We start from the raw sequence: 14,001 nt of genomic DNA on the forward strand, positions 1-14,001 counted from the left end.
ACAATTTTTAATTATACATATATGTTTTTGTAATGAAGTATTTGTTTCATCATTTTTGACTAACATACACATCCAAGTTCTTATTTGGCAAACTAAAGTTGTTTCTTTTAGTTTCAAGGCAATATTAGGCACGATTTTAATTTATACTTTACATTCAAAGGAATTATATGTTCTGTTTTGGATAAGTTTCATTGTGTTTATACAAGGACAGTAATTCACGATTTTTTCTTTCTTTGTAGATTGGAGTGGAATCCGTTTAAGGAAGAACAACTAATTTAAAAGGTAAGAATTCAACATATACTTACTTATTGCTAATGTTTTTATCAAAACAACAATAACAAAACTGTTATTCTTTATAACATAAACAAGAATTAGTAACTAATGTGAATGATTTGAAATAAACATATTTATTATTGTAATTTTCTTCTTAAACGATATCCCTAATTCATTATTAAAACAAAAATGTGTAACATTCATTTTTGTCTAGACAAACATTTTGACCGAAAATTGAGTGCTTTAGAAAAATAGTAATGTTCTTAGGTTATAAAGACCTATATTTTGATATACATTCGTAAACATTATAAGATTGAGACATATGTCTAATCTAGATGTTGTATTAAACAAGTTAATTTAAAGGATATTCTCATTAATAACGCTTCATTTAATAAGTTATGATCCTATAATTTAAACATTAAGACACTAAGGAAGTTGCTAACTCTGTTAAAATATTATCAGTAATAATCAAAAAAAGACCGTTTTATAGTATGAAGTTTTCAAATCGACATCCTTAATTTAAAACACTCAATTTGCATTGCCTTTGAAGCACCTTCGAAGTATGTATACTCATAACTAATGCAGAATTATTATTGCTATGAATAAAACATATCATCGCTGTTAACTTTCATTTGATATTTTCGCTAAATGTAGTTAAAACACTTTTATTTATATCTAAGTAACAAATCATTTAATAAACAGTAACAAACAACATTTGCAATTATTACATTTTTGCTTTCGATTTTCCTGCTTTGGACCCAAGTCGAGAAGTTCGAATAGTCCTATAAATAGACAGTTAAAGCAAGGCACAATACGTATACGTATCTCTCGACACGTAACACAGAAACCTACGTTACGTCTGCCGTTCCGTTGTCGTTAAAGCAAGTATTTTGACGTATGTAGCATCATTTGTAATTCTAAATTATTTTGTGAAACAATTTATTTAATTTTAAAACTGAAAATGGATATCTATTATCCCACTGATTCTACATTAAATTTATAAAAGTAATATCGAAAAATGAAGAAAATTATAAATGGAAATTATGTTATTACAGAAAGTAGTCCTTACAACTTAAAATGCTATTAGTAATAAAAATATTGGAAAACAGACACAGTTTTATTATTTATTAGATATTTATTAGATTTTAGAATCCTCATACGGATTTTGGCTAAGAACTAGCATTTAATTAAATAGATTCCAAAATGAGTTTATTATGATGCTTAATATTTTCATACTAATTTATTGTACTAAAATAGGCCCAGTTCTGTTACACTGGCCCCAAAATTTATGAAATAACTTAATTACTAGCCAGTTCATCAGTTGTGGAAACGAGTTGTTTGTGAATTTGTACTTCGGCATCATTTGGTTGAAAATCGAAACTCCTTCGGCACGTAAAGATAAGGTGCGATCCACCAACGAACTTGTCGCGAACAGTTCGTGAACAGCTACATACGCTGTTCGCGATCAATTTGCCAACAGTTTGTGGAGAGTTCGCAGTCCTGTTAGCGAACTGTTTACCGGATACCATAAATTGTTTGCTTTAGTCCGGTTATGGTGTTCACCGAGTGTTCCACGTTTTCTGTCTTGCATGTCATGGCTCCGTTTGATACCGAAAACCTATTGTTAGCTTGCGCTGCCTTTATTGTTATATCCGAAGAAAATAATAAGAAAAGACCGCGACGTCATCCACGATACTGCCCGAGAAGTTTTTTGCAAGCAAGGAAAAATTACAGTGGCAGTCATTTACTGACAGACTTAAAAGTCGATGATGCAGCTGGATTTAAAATTTTTTGTCGTATGTCAGTTACTGATTTTGAGTATTTACCTAAAATTGCAAAGCGTAATACCAACTACAGAGATGCGATTCCCTTACTTGAATGACTGGTAGTCACACTACGATTTTTGGCTACAGGGGCTCATACACTAGTCTGATGTATGTATCTATTTAAAATATCAAACCAAGTGATATCTAGAATTGTCCCCCTTCTCGGGAGACATTCATTTCTGCGGCTAACTCTGCCCATGCATCAAACTTTTTTGTCTTATTTCTATACTCAGTTAATTTCACATTCCACAAAACTTCTTCTTCTCGTTATTTTTCTATTAAGCATAAAACTTTTTTATCTGTCCACTCCATAATCAAAATGCAAGTAGACTGACGACGCGATACTGTTGAAACAAAACTACTGACTGATCGGCAATGGCGTCTAGCGTCTCCACCTAAATAAACTTTGCGAATAGTTCTTTAGAAGTTACCGACAACCGACGGGAAATTTGGCGAGCTGCTTGCGAGCTGGATCAACGGTCCTTTTGTTACGCGATCAGTTCGCGATCTTAACGTGAACATATTGCGAACAGGGGAAGAACTGTTCGTGAACAGTTCGCGAACGCCGGTGGATACGCACCAATACGTATCACGTATCCGTAAACGCAAGTGAATTTCTCACTGCGCAAGCGTACATGTCAAACGATACGTTTACGTCTACGTCTTTGGCCGTACTTTAACTGTATTATATTTTTAAGAAACTTAGAACACAATATAGTATTACTTAAAAAAATATATTTACCTACTTAATAACTAAATATACGTTCTGGGTAATATAGTGTAACATACGATCTATCTCCGGCTGTTATAGTACGAACATGTTAAACTAACCTCAGTCACAATCGATCAATCACTTTACCGACGCTAATATGATCATACTAATTTTGTCACACCTGATTAGAGATCATTAAGTTACCCATGATGCGGTTAGAAAAACAATTTCTCGATTGGTGAAATCAAAACATCTAGATTAAATTAAAGTTAAATAAATTATTGTTTATTTCCCCGAAGATCTGCTGAAAATGTAGAAAATAACTTTGTTTAAACAACTTTGAATCCACGACCTCATGATTTAAATAATCCGAGATCGACATCCGACATTCCACCGAGAAGAGTCCGAAGACACTGAATAAATAAAATATGTTTTTCATTTCTTTCCGAATTGTTTGAAACAGCGCCCTCTATTAGATATGTCAATCAAACAATCCAATCCAAATCAAACCAAACCAAACTGAAAAAATAGGCAAATGGAAGGTAAGCCTGTAAAATAATTTTATTATTCAAATACAAATATCAATTATTTTGATGTTTATTCGAAGTGAAATGAAGTTTTGTTAAGTGTAGAGTTGCGCGGTTTTATGTAAACTCATCAAACGATGCTCCAACCTAATTACATCGATCTGCTATTATTATCGGAGTCCCGTTTTTTAATGTTGGCTATGTTTTTTACTTTTAATCTAAAATTTCCAAGTCGTTTTTAAATCCTTTCTACTCGATGTGTCAACACTGGACGTCAAATAAGCCGAGATTCAGATAATTGCTTGGTATTTCCGGCTGATTATCCAAGGTCCCCTAATTTCGAAGTCCTCAGTGATACTTGAAGGTAAAATTTTGACTAGCATCGAATTGCGCAACTTTATCTCTTATTTAACTGCCCTCCATATCTCTTCTATACCTTGCACAGACGAAAACGGTTAATTTCCAAATTAGTTGTAACATTGATTGTTATTGAGTTATATTTATAGTTCTTTCATAAGAGTATTTTATATTATTTTGAATGTTTAAAATTGTTTCAAAAATTATGTGTGACGTTTGAAAAAAATAGCATGTTCTATTCTGAATTAAAAGCTCTTTGCTTCGACTTTTTAAATGCTTCGGCATATTTTCAACACACAATTTCAAGAAATACAACAACTCGAAAATTTAGTTCTTAAAAAAACAGTTTGTGCTTAAAAGTAAAATTTTAAAAAAAAATAATATGAAAGTAGGCAAAAAACGAGAATTACTCACAAAGATTCAACAACAACACGATATTAGAAAATAATGACTGAATTAGGATAATTGTCAAATAATAATAAACGACAACCTTGCTGAAAGCGGCACAATGTGACCAACATAGCGATAATAAAATTCGGTTTAAACTAATTTTTGCAGCTTTAATCTAAATAAAACATTTGTTACAATGATTTGCTCTATAAAGTAAAATGAAGAGCTGCTCGGTATCTTAAATTATACAACAAATTTAAACATTTTTGCCAAAATTTCATTTAGTCAGGTTATAGACTTTAGTGTCAATGTCGATATGATTGATGACGTGCATCGGAAAATGTTTTGCGATTACAATATTGTTTTTATTCTTGACTGTTACGTGGGAATATTACTTGTACCCATATAGCACACATGTTGCCCGAACTACCCACACAAAATCCCTTACCCTAAAAGTTCCAAGTCGTGATACAAAATAAACGTACGTCTCCCATGACGCGTCCGTTACAGATATGACCTACCCAACCATAAATATCTAAGGGGGACCGTTAAAATGAAATATAAAAAAACACAAGGATATTCAACCGTACCCTAAATCGACTTTCCACTAGCCAGTGCAGTATCACAGGTGCATTAGCTACTAAATAATATTCACCTGTTGTTCGTGTCTGTCGCTATAACATCTGTTTCGGAAAGCCATAGAAATGTCTAATTTACGATGGCATAAAAAGTTAACTTTGATGGGGCTTTAAATGGAAGTTGGCTGATTTTGACATTCCTAATTTTGCACATATGTAAAACTATACACATAGATAACATATACCGTTTAGGTAGGTATACGAAATTGTATTTAGTTCAAAGGGAGTTTATTTGTTAGCTATTATAGTCCGGTCGAGATATTAAATCCCGTGAGTTTTTTTAGAGGGCTTTTTCCTTACAACAACCTAAAAAGGGGGTCAATATGCATTTAGAATTCTTGATATTTTATCTAAGGCATACATTATGTTCATAGGGACTTTTTATTTTATTTTTATCTGCAGAGTCATCCACCGAAGTTATATACATTATTTTTTGACACCCTGTATCGTAGTAAACTAACCCTGTAAAAAACTGATTATGTAAGAATCTCAAGTTACTAACATTAACCCATTTTTTTCGATTAAAACACCTGTAAAAGTTCGTTACGCAGCACCTGCCGTGGTTTACCATTTCGTATTTCCTTCCTTTGTCCATTCCTTGCCACACACATCATGAATTACGAGGAAAAATAATCATCATCTCTGCAGCATTAATTTTTCATAGTTGGCCGACCAAGAGCGACAGAAACAATTCTTGGGGCACCTGAAAATCTGCGCCACTTGTGTGTGCCTTACGGTTTTTGTGAAATTTTTAACGCTAGAAGAACGATCATTAAAAATAACTGATTTTATTTTATGAGAATTGAAACAATATTTATAAGTAGGTTTTTTAATTAACGTTAAAAATTTCATAATATTTAGTAATTTATTCTTAAGACAATTTTAAGGTGTTTTTAATACGCCGTTTTGTGACATTATTTTGAATTCGAACTGGATTTAATACTCCCATTGATATAAAACATTGAATTAATGAAACAATGACAATTTCTTTTTTAAAAAGGAGGTATTAAATTTGAGGGTTCATGTGCATATGTAGAATGTTTAGGAGGGGAGTTAATCACCGTGACAAATGTTCGTCGTCTGGGCGCACCCAGTGATAAGGTGTTCTGGTGTTTCCCCATTTTCCCCACAGAATCTGCATTCGCCGGTGTTTCTCAGCTTCAGCCCTGAGGTGTTCGTTAAGGAGACAGTGAGGAGACAAGGAAAACCTTTGATTTTTCTCGGTCGTAAGTTCTGAGGAACTTTTTCCAGTGTCTTAGACCGTTGGAGGACACCCATTCCAAGTTACGGATGGAGTCTTCCAGATTCTTCAGTTCCGCTTTCAGTTGGTTCCCGTTTGGAAAACAGAACGGTTCTGGTCCAGTTAGTGGAGTGTTCGCTGCTTTCCTAGCTAGATCATTTGCTTTTTCATTGCCTTCTATCCCGTGGTGAGCAGGCAGTATCCCAGTAGGAGGACTTTATTTTCTTTGCCTAATTTGTTGAGTTTCTCTAGGCATTTTTTGACCAACTTCGAATTGATGGTTACTGAGTTGATCGCGTTAAGTGCTGCTTGACTATCGGATAGGATGGCAATTTCCTTGTTTTTTCGTTCCCTGTTTTCGATAGTTCCTATCTAAGATAAATTGTACGCATCTTTCGATAGCGTAAATTTCTGCCTGAAGGATACTGGGTAGGTGCCCATTGGCTCGGAATATTTAGTTTTCGGCCCAAATAATTTATGCTGAGTGTTTCTTTCTTCCAATCCTTTTTATTACTCAATACTACAGTGAGGTGTTTCTCAAAGTTGTAAATTCTTGGTATGTCATCCACTAGGAGTTGGAGAAGTGGAATTTTCTCTTTGAGGGTGTTCCAAGCCCCTGACCTGAAAATTCTCCCAGTACTGCTTCCGTCAATGACCATTCTAATCATTGTCGCATTGGCATAACTACCGACAACAATATGCAGTGAATATGAATATCTAGAATGACCTCCATTGCTAGTGTTGGACATATTATCATGGCACCTGTGATCCAGATACATGCCAGTCTCTGTACTTTGCATAGGTTTTGCCTTGCTGTACCATGCTCTAGTTTTGTATACCAAGCAACTGCTCCATAAGTAATCATGGGTGTTATGGTATACATCCAGCGCAAAATGTCAGGGGCGCAGCCCCACCTATTTCCCGCCAGTCTTCATGTACACATACAGGGTGTTCCAATACTCTGTAGATATAGAACTACTACGTATTTCTGGAATCAAAATAAGTTCACTGGATACAATTTACTTTTTTACACAAATTTTAGGATAGATATTTTCCAACTCCATCGACGACTGATTTTTCTTCGTAAAATAGTCTTTCTAGTATGTACTACATTATCTACCAATGTCCACGGAATATTGGGACATTCTATACATGTATTATGTGTACTTATTAAGAAATCACCACTGATATAAAATTATCTTGAACTGATATAAAACTATTTTGTTACAAGAATATGTTGATTCTCCGTGGTATGTGTAAAATACGCGTTTTATGATTTATACTTACTGAAGTCACTTTCTAAATATACTTAAATATTTTTATGATGTCAACGCGTGTGTTTAATTAACAGTACAATTTTTTAGTTATCTCAAAACAGTTAGTAGGCCTATAAACACATCAGCGAAGAAATTTGGCTTTGATAATAACTTTACAAACAATTTTTATAGTAAAGATATACCGTATGATCGAAAATCATACGGTACCAGCTATCTACGATTCCAGCTTGAAGTGATTCTCTTTTCAAAAGATATTTTCATGTTAAGGGAGATTTGTAGAATTTTACTATGAAAAGCAGCCACAATCATTTCTCTCATGTTGTCTACAATAGCTGGTGTTTTGTAAACACTGTCTTTAACATATCCACATAAAAAGTCCACATTAAATCAATCAGAAGAATTTAAGCACTCTGTTAACTGTCTGCGAATTCTAGAGAACATTCTGAAAAAAAGTGTATTTATTCCACTAGTGGAATAAAGTTATTTTATTCCACTAGAGGGTAAAATATCAATTTAAATGCTTCATATGAGTGTACAAAATTTCCATTATTGTATGATTGCAGTTATTTTTTATACAAGACGATAAAATGGTATTTTAACGTTGACCGAATAGATTAATTCACGAGCAATGAAATCGCGAGACTATGAATTTCGGGAGAGGATAATGCAATTTTATCGTCATGTAAAAATACAATTTTTTTCCATAGCGGATTACTTTTTAAAAAATATTCAGAAATTATTATTTCAAGGAATTTATAGAAGTAGAAAAAATATTGTGCTGGGTTGGCGTTGGTTTCTATGTAATTTGACAAGTAAATAAAGCTTTCTCTTTAGTTGTCAGTTTTGAGTCAATATTTTTTAATTCTCTTTCGTGTCGATTGCTGATTGAATTGGAGCCAGAAATGGCTCAAAACGAAATAAGTAAATTACCAAGAGATATTTAGGCTGAGGCGATAAACGCCATATCCAAACTACTTCCATTTATTGTGACACAAACTTTCCTTTTATTGAAAATTTAAGTCAAAATATTGCGACTGGCTACTCTTATATCGGAGGCGTTGGGAACAAGCTTTTGCTTCTGCACTTGACTAAAAAAATGATACCCACCTATACCTTACACTACACTGCATACCAAAGGGCGCCACTTATTTCAAAGAGATGCTAATACTTACAAAGGATAGTACAAACTGAAATAAGAAAATTTGTACAAGTGTATTAATTGAATAGAAACTAAAATTAGTATAGCTATTAAATATTTTGAGAAACTGGATCAACCAAAGACATTATAAAGATAGACCGAACATCTCATTCATAAATACTCGTTGGTAGTGTATCAAACATTCCAATGTGTCAAACAAAGACAGAAGAGACAGAGAAGTCTAAAATTTCCGACCCCGGCAACTAGGCGCATTTGGATTGTTCTAATGGCCAGTGGCGTATCGTTTTTTTGGAACGAATTTAATTAGTAAAGTAAAAGTAAAGTAATTAGTAAAATTCTTACTCCATATTAATATACTACATTAACACTTTTCGTTAATTACTAATTTTGAAAAGTTGTTTTTAAGATCAAAAAAGGTAAAACTAAAACCTAAACTATCATTTGAGATTAAACGGGAAATTCTAAATAATGTTGCCTATTCTAAACAAGAAAAATTTATTTATAAGTTTTATAACACCTCTAATTAAATTTGGATGAAAAGAATTTTTCTGTTTGCTGTAGGTAATTTTCTCAGAGATTAAACGGGAAGTTCTAAGTTCTCTTCTTCTCTCAGGGAAAATACGTTAGAAACGTTATAGGTAGTTTTCGAAATCGCTCCAACGTCGATATTCAATTTAAACTTTCAGTTACTTCTATATAATCTTTCAGTTACTTTTGAATATTTACAGGGTGACTCAGGCTTCCGAAACAGTTCTATATTAGGTTTGTGGTTGGTGACTTTTCTTTCAATTTTTTTTTTTAGAATATGAAGGCAATGGTAAAGCACATTTTAGACGTTTTTGTAATCATAGGTGGCCGGAACATATTTTCAAACTGAAGTTGTAGATTTGCCATTAAATTTCCATTCCAGAAATACCTAGGGTTGCCACCTGTCCCTTTTTGGAATAACTTGTCCTTTTGACTTTTTTTGACTTTAAAAGTCATTTTTATTTACGTATTTTCCCTGAGAGAAGAAGAGAACTTAGAACTTTCCGTTTAATCTCTGAGAAAATTACCAACAGCAAACAGAAAAATTCTTTTCATCCAAATTTAATTAGAGGTGTTATAAGACTTATAAATAAATTTTTCTTGTTTAGAATAGGCAACATTATTTAGAACTTCCCGTTTAATCTCAAATGATAGTTTAGGTTTTAGTTTTACCTTTTTTGATCTTAAAAAGAACTTTTCAAAATTAGTAATTAGTAACGATTTAGTTAGTTCGCAATCGATAGCTTCCCGTGAAGTACTGTGTAATACTTGTTTAATCTTGTATTATTAATAACTTCCTATACCTAAAATCAATATTTATTTTAATGAGAAAATTGTGTTATTTTGAAAATATAAGACAAGATTTGACTTTCGGTCTTCTCGTATTATGATGGCTCTGATACGAGGCAATTACCTTTTAGTCTCTCAATAGAGGGCATTTATCATTAAAAGTATCAAATCTGTGTGCTACAGTATGGGATTTCTGTGGCATAATAATGATTATTACGTTTATTTACAAATCCATTACTTAGGTAGCTTAATCAGACAATCAAATTTTAGTTAAACGTCCCAATCTTCATGAACTGTATTAAGCATATGTATTGCGGTTTAAATCGCCCTGTATGTTGACAAAAATATTTTGAAAATGTGCGTTACAATGGCCCCGATCTTATGTAAAGATTGAAATAAAAATCACAAACCAAAAACGTTTAGGTAAAAAGCTTTTTTGGAGGCCTGGGTTACTCTGTATATAGGTATGTATAAAACTAGTAGCCTAAGAATTATTTACAGTTCGTCCCATTCTAAAAAAAGGTAAACACCTGGTAAGATCCTCTGGTTAATAACATATTATTACGCACGCTTCTTTAAAAATAAACTATTAATTTAATTAAGAAATTGAGATTTATTGATATCCGGTGAAGGTTTTAAAGTCACCTTTTCTGCAAATCAAACTAAGTAGATAGGCGCAAATTTCAGATGTGGCAATGTCGCCTTCTCTATCTCAGTTGGTTTTTACAGTACGTAGTCAACCTCCGATTGTTTGATCGGGTTAAAATGCACAATGTGATATCTGTTCTTACTAAATCTATGGGATCAACCAATGAAATAATTCAAATACCCAAAAAAAAAAGATTTATTACTTGTTAGAAATATTCGGTACCTATTCGGCACAGCAGTTATGTACATTAATATACAAGAATTATATTTAAGAAACTCTATCTTAAAACTTGTTTAAAATCAAATTATATCTTTTCAAATATTATTCAAACAATTATAATATAAAAGGAATACTTTTTAGAGACGGTCTTGGTTATATTCGAATAATAAATATTTAAATTTGACTTGACTTATTACGAAGACTCATGAACCTTTTTGTTTATATATAGTTAATGGGAAAAAGATTAAAATCTGTACCCAAGATTGCCCTTACAGGTCAAAGATCGTAATGATATAAAAGGTAAAACATAAATAGATGTTAAATCTGAATAATCAATCAATATAACATGATTATTTTAATAATCAAATACGAGTAAAATTTAAGCAATGCTGAAGGCAAATACTTAAGTGTTAAAAAAATATATATAAAATGTAACAGAATGTTAAATTTTATAAATTAAGGGTTAAAGTAATGCTGAAGGCAAGTACTTAACCAGTTAAATGTAAAATGCTAAGAATAGTTAATTTCTTAACACACTAATGATTATTTAAAATCAAATTAATAAAATTTTAGTTTACTATAAAAAAAATATACTGGCCTTGTATACCAAATTATACTAAAAAAGGATCTTCTGAATGATAAAAAAAACATCACAGCATCCAACTTCTCCTCAGAGGGGTGCAGGGCTGAAATCTAACCGAACAGGCTGCTGCTGATTACTTCGGTGACTGAACACGTAAGAAAAACTTGGCATAAACTTCTAGAAAAATATGCAGAACAACTTGCAGAAAAACGTCTAGAAAAATGTCTAAAAATACTTGAAGAAAAATACGTGGAAAAATGCTGAGAAAAATACGTAGAAAAATCTGTAGAAAAATCTGTAGAAAAATCTGTAGAAAAATCTGCAGAAAAACCTAAAAAGAAATGCACGGTATTATTTAACCTTACATTTTAAAAAACTCGAAAAATTTACGAAGGTATTAATTTACCTCATTGTGAAGGCACACAATCAATAATTATTTAACATTTCTTCTCAAATAAGGGCTGGACACTTCTCATCAAAAAAACTGGAATCTAAAAGAAAGGCATGTGAAGGTTTTTTCTACCGAATGGAATGTCAAGGAAAATCTTACCAAAACTATAGATCCACTAAAATCTCAATAATCAAAAGCTATATGGGATCTCCATCCATCTATGGGACAACAAAATCACAATATTTTTCCCATATTGTGAAAAATACCAGCCAAACAAATGTATTCTCAAAAATGGCACGGTGACCTCGACAACGGCCAAATCCGAGGTGACGATTTTGACATTTTCCGTCCTGTCGATACACCAGGGTACGATCCAATATTTTCGATAGAGAGCGTTCCGAAATTTAAGTGTTGTAGAAATGTAAAAAGAATATCGATACAATAATAAAATACCGTCTATAATAAAACAAAGGAGCATTTGGAAAATAAAAATGCTACATTATATCCCAAATAACTTATGAAAAGGAATACAAATATTTTCAAAAATGGAAGCAGTTAAAAAACGCACGAGAAGAAATAAAGTTTTTAACCTATCATCGCTGTTAAAGTAACATTTAATCTACCCTTTCGGTTAAAGTACTATTTTATCTACTATTTTTGATAGATATAAGCATAAGGCTTTTATCTATGGATATAAGGCAATTTTAACAGTTGCTATGGAAAAAACATATTTTTTATTTTTATTTATATTTTCTGATTATATTAGGTATGCAACTGCCGTTATGTTATACGGGCCTAACCTAATAACTAAAAATAATTCAAGTTATTTATTCCACACAGATAAAACAGTTTAATTGTCCAATATTGACAATTTATCCATCATTATAAATTTACTTGTCAAGCATATCTATGTAAATTGGTATGATGTAAATTACTAAATATACGAATACTGTTATACTATTCGAAATTTTGTACAAATAACTGTTTGCAGCAATATACTTAACAAAGGAATATACAGGGTGGTCCGAACTGTTTTCCGGAAAATTCAGCAGCATATTCTGCAGATAATAATAAGTAAGAAAGTTTGTATAAATGTATGTCCTAAAATGCTCAGTTTTGGAGATACAGGGTGTAGAAGTTTCATTTTTATTTCGATTTTTTCGAAATAATTTGTGAACTAACGTCAATATTTGGATGAAAATTGATGTCTGCGAGTTTTTTGGCATGAGAAATTTGTTTTTGATGTCAATATGACTCCTATTTGTAGAAGGCGTCAACTACATACTTTTTAACTGGTTTGAAGAGTAATAACTTTTCGTCCGTACCTGTATAAAACTACTGAGTAAAAAATATACTTAAATATATTTAAGAAGTTTTCTACGTAAAAAAGGCCCCTTGTTAAAAATCCCTACGAGTAATGTCTTCGAGATATTTGGAATCGAAATTATCATTACCTGTCATCATTGACTTTGAATTAAAGTATAAGATCCCTAAATCGCGTTGAAGCGTTTGAGATGTGGACTCTCCGCAGACCATTTAAGATCTCGTATATCGATCACATTTCAAACAAAGAAGTCCTGCGGAAAGCTGGTATCGAAATACAGCTGCTTAATATAGTAAAGACACAGAAAATGTCATATTTGAGGCACATTTTGAGAGGAACTCGCTACGCCAGTCCGAAACTAGTCCTGCAGGGCAAAATCGAAGGTCGAAGAGTGCCAGGAACAGCAACTCAGCACTCAACAGCACTCATGGCTCAAAAAACATCAGGGATGAGCGCGGGATACGCGGTAACCATATTCCGTCGAGCAGAAGAAAATACCCTTACAATCAATTGAAGGGAGTATACAGATGATCCCAACGTGCAAGATTGCATAATGTGGGACCGGAAGAAGAAGAAGAACTAGTAGGAATGTCAATGTGGCGTATTAAGATAGTTATGAGTAGTGTAGTAACATACAAGAAATGCAATAAAAATTTACAAGATATGTTCGAAGTTAGGGCTGTAAAATCTTTCATGGTTTATAACTTCCTCTCGAAGAATGTTAGGGTCATATATTTATACTATAAACTTTATAACAACATAATCTGTTTCTTAACATATCCGTTTTATAATTTGATGTAGGTACTTTGTCGAAAAATAAATACTATTTAAATAACAAACGTAATCTTAAAAAATGCATAAATTCTTAATTTGGAATCAAATAACAGATCAAAATTACAAGTATAGAACAATTGGAAGATAAAGTTTGTACCCGTAGGTTCAAAACCCGGTGACATCTTACAAAAAATTATCTTTATTTCAAAGTGAAACTTCTTTACCACACGTCTCACTGTGACACTGAAAATTACTCTAGCTCTATTACTATTTATTTTAGAAAAAAAAATTGATTAAAGGTAAAATATTCTAAATTTAATTCTCTACAAAAAACATATCTTTCCC

General features: G+C 32.3%; 1 protein-coding gene across 2 annotated transcripts in view; it reads left to right on the plus strand.

The window, feature by feature from the left end:
• Positions 1 to 245: 245 nt before the first annotated feature.
• The window catches only part of LOC115891447 (ras association domain-containing protein 10-like), a 112,467-nt gene continuing 98,711 nt past the window's right edge, over positions 246 to 14,001 (plus strand). The window contains exon 1 of one of the 2 annotated variants that reach the window (XM_030911899.1): positions 246 to 282. The gene's annotated coding sequence lies outside the window, so the exon portion shown is untranslated. The remainder of the gene's footprint in view (positions 283 to 14,001) is intronic. The other variant, XM_030911900.1, reaches the window with a different exon arrangement.

Source organism: Sitophilus oryzae, unplaced genomic scaffold, assembly GCF_002938485.1.
Source record: "Sitophilus oryzae breed Bouriz unplaced genomic scaffold, Soryzae_2.0 scaffold_1181_pilon_pilon, whole genome shotgun sequence".
NCBI lineage: Eukaryota > Metazoa > Arthropoda > Insecta > Coleoptera > Curculionidae > Sitophilus > Sitophilus oryzae.